This window comes from Caretta caretta, chromosome 6 (genome assembly GCF_965140235.1).
Source record: "Caretta caretta isolate rCarCar2 chromosome 6, rCarCar1.hap1, whole genome shotgun sequence".
Classification (NCBI taxonomy): domain Eukaryota; kingdom Metazoa; phylum Chordata; order Testudines; family Cheloniidae; genus Caretta; species Caretta caretta.
In genome coordinates, this window is record NC_134211.1 from 86,055,114 (window position 1) to 86,062,121 (window position 7,008).

Genomic DNA, 7,008 nt, shown 5'->3' on the forward strand with positions numbered 1-7,008 from the left:
TGCAGTCACTGGAGATCAAAAATATACCTAAAATCTTATGCATCTTCATGAGAATTTGTAAGGGCAAGTAAGAAACAGAATCTTATTTAACATAGACATCTATTGAAAAAATACTAATTGCATGGCTCGGTTTAATTTATATTTAGGTCATACTGCCCTCTAGGGGATTAAGCAGAACGCGGGGTTTTTTTTTTTGCATATACAATTTTCCTAATTCAGACTTTCTCACTTCAAGAATAAAGGGGATACTTCCTTTTGTACTGCAGTAGAAATATTAACCAAATAATATTTTAATTGAATTTCACAAATAATTATTTTAAGTATTATTTGCATTATTTCCCTAGAAACATTCTTAATAATTAGCACATAGCCACAACTGTACACATACAGGGATCATGCTTCAGATGTGTCCACAATCCACATTAGAATGCCTGTATAGGGTCCAATCCAAAGCCTACTGATATAAATGGGAATTTTTCTATTGACTTCAATGGGTGTTGGATCAGGCTCATAAGATCATTTACATACTTTAATGTCTGAGTATCAAAATGTGGAATTTAGATGTTTAAGTTTTTAAAAAGTGGATCTTCTGGCTATAACAAATACTATGCATGCAGTCAGAAGCAAATGCAAGTCACCTATACTAATGCATTTATCACATTTTATAAAACCATGGTAAAATATATTTAATGTATATTTTATTGCTTTTTCAGATGTACGGAGAATCCCAGTCTACAGTATAGATATTTTTATCATGCCAGAATGTTTAAATAGAATCAAATGCAGGTTATTCAAAATATCAGCAAGCATGGGTACTTTTAAAGATGGAATAAAAAAGGTAGAATAAGAAAATGAAAAGAGAGGGCAGAAGGAAGGGGAAAGATTAGTAACCACTAAATGGGCTGGTAAATACATATGCTTTTTCGTAGGAGACAACTTTTGTTAAGGAGATAGGCTAACATTTTCAAAAGCACCTAAGTGACTTAGGAGTCCAAGTCTTATTTTCAACAGTGATTTAGGGCCAGATTTTCAATAGGAATCAATAAACGTTAGGCACATAGGCACTTTTGAAAATCCTATTAGACACTTGCCTACATCTTTATGCACCTAAATACCTTTGAAAAATCTGGCCCTTAGATACCTCTTCAAAAAAATGACACTACTACCACCCCCCTCTGTCCCAAATAATTTCTTGCGTTCCAAACAAAAATAAACCAACTGAACAATGAGTGATGTGCACTTTGGTGTTTAAGTCCCATTGAAAAAATCAATGGACGTTAGGCTTCTCAGGGATTGTCTACCTTGCCCAGCAGTTCAGACTACAGGGGTATGAGTAGCAGTGCACGCCAAAGTGCTGCACTGTACCTCCCTTGTGTGGACGCTGGGGGCACGAACCGAACTAGGAACCTTTTTGTTTGTGCCCACAGTATCCACAAGGGGGAGTTACAATGCAGCTATTCACACCCCCATAACCTGAACTGTGGGGCAGTGCGGACATTGCCTAAGAGACTGAGGCTATCTTGAATTTCTACCTGGAATTCCAGTTCTCCATTTCTGACTTGCAGATAGTGCTTTAGCATCACAGTCCTAGTGCAAATGACATAAATGCCTGAATTGACTTAAGTTTTATTTTGAACCTCTCACTACTTTTTGAAAGTATTTACCTGGGGAAAATTAGCTTCAGGGCAGAGGACCTGTGCAAGGCACTTCACACCATGTGTGGCTTCGGGATCTACTGTGGGTTTGGGATGAGGGATTATGCCTCCACACCCACTAGGAGGCTTTCACAGCAGCTCCAAATAAATTGGGATAGAGTGTGCAGCTGGGGAGTAGCCTCTAGATCAGTGTTAGCTAACACATTAGGCTTACTGCCCCCTAGGGGTCTCCATGACTAGCTATCACATGTTAAAATATAACTGGCCCTGTCTACCTATGAATTGTAAAATGTGTTAGTTACAAGATTTTTGCTAACACATTTCAGAAATAGACCTATTATTGTCTTAGTCTAAATAATGCCATAGAATACGTCAGGAGACAAAGGGACTAGCATCTAGCACCTTCAGTACACCAGCACCATGCGGTACAGTCAGGAGAGGGAGAGGCAAGTAGAACTAGCAAGAGTCTAGCCCCAGATATGTCAACGCAGCCAGCAGCAGTGAGCCTCCAAGCCTGGGTCAACAGCCTTGGCCTTGGGGGACTCACGCTGTCATGCTAAAAATAGCTATGTAGATGTGCGGCTTGGGCTGGCGCTCGGGCTCTGAAGCCCACCCATCTCCCATGGGCTGTGTAGGTATAAGAAGGTCCCTCCTTCCACTGTAAGTTTAGAGCACTGAGATCAGAGGATGCTCAGATGCTGACTTTTCAGCAGAGCCAGATAAATGCTGGCTAAACATTTTTTTATTGGACATTACAGATTCACTCAAAATGAAGCCTTCTGAGGAGATGGTTCAGTTTTCACAGAGTTCTAGTGGAACCCACCAAAACCCTATCTGGTTTCCTCCCAGCCTGCATGGCTCCTTGGCAACCCCACTATACAGACTGCCTCAGAGTCAGGGCTTCCAGGTCCCACAGCTCTGGGGCAGCCCACCAGGCAGACTGCAATGGAGCCACCACTCCATGTTGCTTTTTGTTCCAAATTGGAATGAAATCAAATGTCAGGATATTGAAATCCTCTACAAAATGGAATCAGCGGCCTGCACCCCTGTTCTACGCATCAGTCCTGTTTGGGACACACAATCAGGTTAGAATTTGAGAGCAACTCAGCCCCTCTGCAAGCTCCAGCCCCACCACAGAAGCAGCACAAGGGGCACTACTGGGGGAAAGCCAAGGGAAAGGAGATAACCAGTCTCTGATTTGATTGAGGCAGCAGGTAGAGAGGGGTCTGTAACCAAGGATTGGAAGTCCTATGAGCTGGACAGGGATGTGCCAGAGGGAATGTCACAGGATGACACTGGCCCTTTAAGAGGGAACAGGGCCAATGCACCCGTGGCTTGTCAGCTGACCCCAATTAGAACAGAGTTACCCCTGGTGGTTCCCCCCCCCCCCCCGAGGAGTTGTAGCGGTGGGAATTACAGCAGAGGAGCTATTGCGGGGGCACGGGGAACGGAGTGAGGATTTATTTACTGGGTGAAGAGTGAATACAGCAAAATATTTAGCTTGGGCGATTTGTTTGTTTAAATCGGGAAGACCAGAAATGATTGAGAGAGTTGAGGGTAGGTGAGAAATAAGAGGAGGGAAAGGTAACTAACTGGTAGCCCTGTATTTTGGAGACTCACCCAACTCTCTGCTCCCAATGAAGCCAAGGGGACTTGCTCAGTGAAAGCAGCTAGGCCAGTGCTAAGTGCTTTTGAAAATCCTGCCCAAAATGCATAAAAGGCTTTTCAGTGGGAAGGAGGGAAATCCGCAAGAGTCCCATTAGCAAATGGTCATTTTGACTTAGAGGGAGTGGTCTCAGCTTTCCTCATGCTTTAGTATGCCACAAGCAGCATTGTGGTATCATAAGGTAGATGGCAGCACTCTCATGTAGGTACATGTAGAATGATAATTAATGCTCCCCTTGTTGCTCCCCACCCCATTGGGTTGGCTTTACCTGTTAGAGCAAAGACTCAGGTAATAGCAGCCACTAATAGATATGATCATATCCTTGCTATATGACTTCATTCTTTATGAGGGAGCTCACCCTTCCTTATTGAAAATAAATCAATGGTGTAGAAAGAGAGCAAAGAGTTTTAAGTAGACCTGGTCAAAAGTGTTCTGAAAGAATGTTTTTCTATCAGAAAATGCTGATTTGATGAAATAAAAATATTTTGTGGGAACAGACTGATCTTGTTGAAAAATGCAATGAGAAAGTATCAACATGTTTAGTTTCGAAACAGCCTTCTCAAAACATTTATTAAAGTTAAAATCCTAAAGTCAAAATAAAATGTTTTCAAAAGGTCCGATCAAAATATTTCAGAATGTTTTGTTGGGGTGGGGGTGGGGGGAATTAAGATTTCTACACTTTTGTCCCAATTTGGGATGAAATGAAACTTCAGGATCTGTTTCTAAGTGTATCCCAGCTAATTCAAGCAGGTAATAAAATTTGAAACAGCAGCTATTGAAAGACTTGTGTGAATGGCAACAAGAACTGAAAAAATTCAGATTTTGAAGGCTAGAAGGGACCATTAGATTATCTAGTCTGACCTCCTGTATAACACTGGCCACAGAAATTCACCCAGTTGCCCCTGTAATCAGCCCCTGTAATTTGTTTCTCTAAAGCATCAGAGTGCCAGAACAAATGGTCTTTATTTCTCTTAGAGACAAGGTGGGTGAGATCTTTTATTGGCCTTATTTCTGCTGGTGAGAGACAAGATTTTTGAGCTCCACAGAGCTCTTCTTCAGGTCTTAGTTACAGACTAATCATAACTTGTATGTAAAATGTATGAATGTTTACAAAATAAAAGGTTTTCTAGTGAGGGATGCACTTACTACATATATTTGTCTGACCTCTATCTCTGTTCCTTCTCCCTCCCTCCCTTGCTTCTGTGCCACTCTAATGAAGACCTTTCCTCTTTTGGTGCTTGCTTTGTCTCTTCCAGACTTTCTTTCCACTGTCATTCCTACAGGAGAAAGTCACATCACTCATTATTACCCGACAGTGTCCTTTTACTGTTTCTCAGGCTGACCTCTTTGTATTCCCTTCTGATTTTTCTCTGTATCAATTTTTAATTTAATAAAGAATCAATAATAAACCATTATGTAAAACATTCCTAAAATATTTTATGTGGCACATCCAAAATACATGATGATGGGTAAAATTGTCAAAAGTGACTAAGGCTCTAAGCCTCATTTTCAAAAGTAATTTAGGAGCATGAGTCATATTGAACTCCAATAAGACTTTGGGCAAAAACTTGGAAAAGCACTTTCTGTAGCTTCCACTTATAAGCAGTGCAAGTATCCCAGGTTCATGTTGCATATTTATAATTAGCTTATGACACTTGTGCATTTTTGGTAGTATAATTTAAAAAGATGCAATCCTGTGTAGCTTTTGCTCAGGCAAAACTCTTATTGAAGTAAACAGTTTTGGAATGTAAAAATAATTATGAAATTTATCAGCATTTTCCATAGACAGTAATGTGAATAATAACACAATTCACCAATAAACATAGGGCTCAATCATAGCTTTGCCATGAGCCCAGAGCAAGGCCCATTGTTGCATTGCCCCAGGAGCAGCCCAGGAGGGAAATTGTGATATATTTTTCCCCCTAAGTTAATGTCTCCATCATGGTTTCCCCACCCCTCTGGGGAGGGAGTAAGATGTGCCAGGTCTATACCAGGCACAACATACACTAACCAGCCCAAGAGGGGAAGCAGGAGATGGAGCCAGGGCTCCTCACCTTCTTTCCATCTCTTTCTGTCCACCTGCACAAGGAGTAGGAAAGAATGGTTCTGAAGAGCCTCCTGCACTGCTGCATGTAATGTGCGTAGCTATCATGGGAGCCTGTTATGTCCCTGTGCCATTGTGCTATCTAGGCAACGATTTGGCCCATGGAAGATTAAAAAAATAAAGGAGAGATAAATGAAAATATTCAATATCATTCTCATGGCAAGGTAAGAAGCTTTAAATAGAGTGGAATCATTTAAAATGTAACCCAGACATCTCTTTTATGAGATGAAAAAGGTCTTGCACTGCATATTACTCTACTGAGTGGTTCCCCTAAAACAAAGGGGGCTGCTTATGAGTAAGGTGCTACTTAAAATGGGTAAGGTGCTACAGTCAGATTCTGATAGTACTACTCAGCCTCATACCTGGGGACTTTGGATGCTACTGTGATATAAACAAGTAGGAGTAGGAGTAGTATCCACACAGCAAACAAATGCAATTAGGTTTTCAATCTGCATGTGTTTGTTTCACAGAACTTGGTGAAACAGGTCTAATTTATTCCCATTATTAGCCAGTGTGTCTCATTCATTTGGTTTTGATAGCAAAAGATCCTTTACTTAAAGACAAGGTTTGCAATTCTTTAACTCCCAGTAGAATGATTACTATAATTTAAGAAAATGATATTCATTCTAATTAAGCTGTTTTCAGACAATTAAATTGCTTCCTGATTTTCATAATTGTCTCATTTCTAAGATCTACCTCTTTCTTGATTAGTGAGGTGGAAAAAATCCCAACCTTTTAAAGTTTGTACAATATTTAGCAGTTAAAGATTAATCCCCAGCAAACATGCTGGGCCAGATTTCTCCACCCCCATCCCTTCCCAGTTCTTTTGTACTGCTCTGTCTCTGCAAAACCACCAGAAAGCCTGCTTAACAGGGGAATGAAAGGCAAACCCAGGAGACAGAGGGATAATGGCCTCTGCTGTTCCTGGCTCGTGGAGTGCAGCCAGGCATAAGTTAGAGCACTCTTTGTGTTGCTCTAATTTTTACTAGGAAATAATCCAGTCCCCAGATGATCCAGAATCTTTAAGCCGCAACAGTGGTGTATAAACCTCTCTTTTTCTCCCACTACCTTATGTATCTGCTCTAATGTTCTGAGGCTATTACCCCAGACTTCTGAACAGGACTTCTCAAAAACCAAAGACTGTCCTCCATGGGTATGTCTACACTTGAGTTGGAGGTATAATTTCCTGCTCAGATAGACCTAAATGTTCTAGCGTTAACTGAGCTAGCAGGCTAAAAATAGCAGTGTAGCCGCAGGGGTGGGGAACATGCTAGCTGTCCCGTATACACACCCATGGCTTTAGACAGAATCATAGAATTATAGAAGATTAGAGTTAGAAGAGACCTCAAGAGGTCATCTAGTCCAACCCCCTGCTCAAAGCAGGACCAACCCCCAACTAAATCATCCCAGCCAGGGCTTTGTCAAGCCAGGCCTTGAAAACCACCCTAGGTAACCCATTCCAGTGCTTCACCAACCTCCTAGTGAAATAGTGTTTCCTAATATCGAATCTAGGCCTCCCCCACTGCAACCTGAGACCATTGCTCCTTGTTTGGTCATCTCCCACCACTGAGAATAGCCTAGCT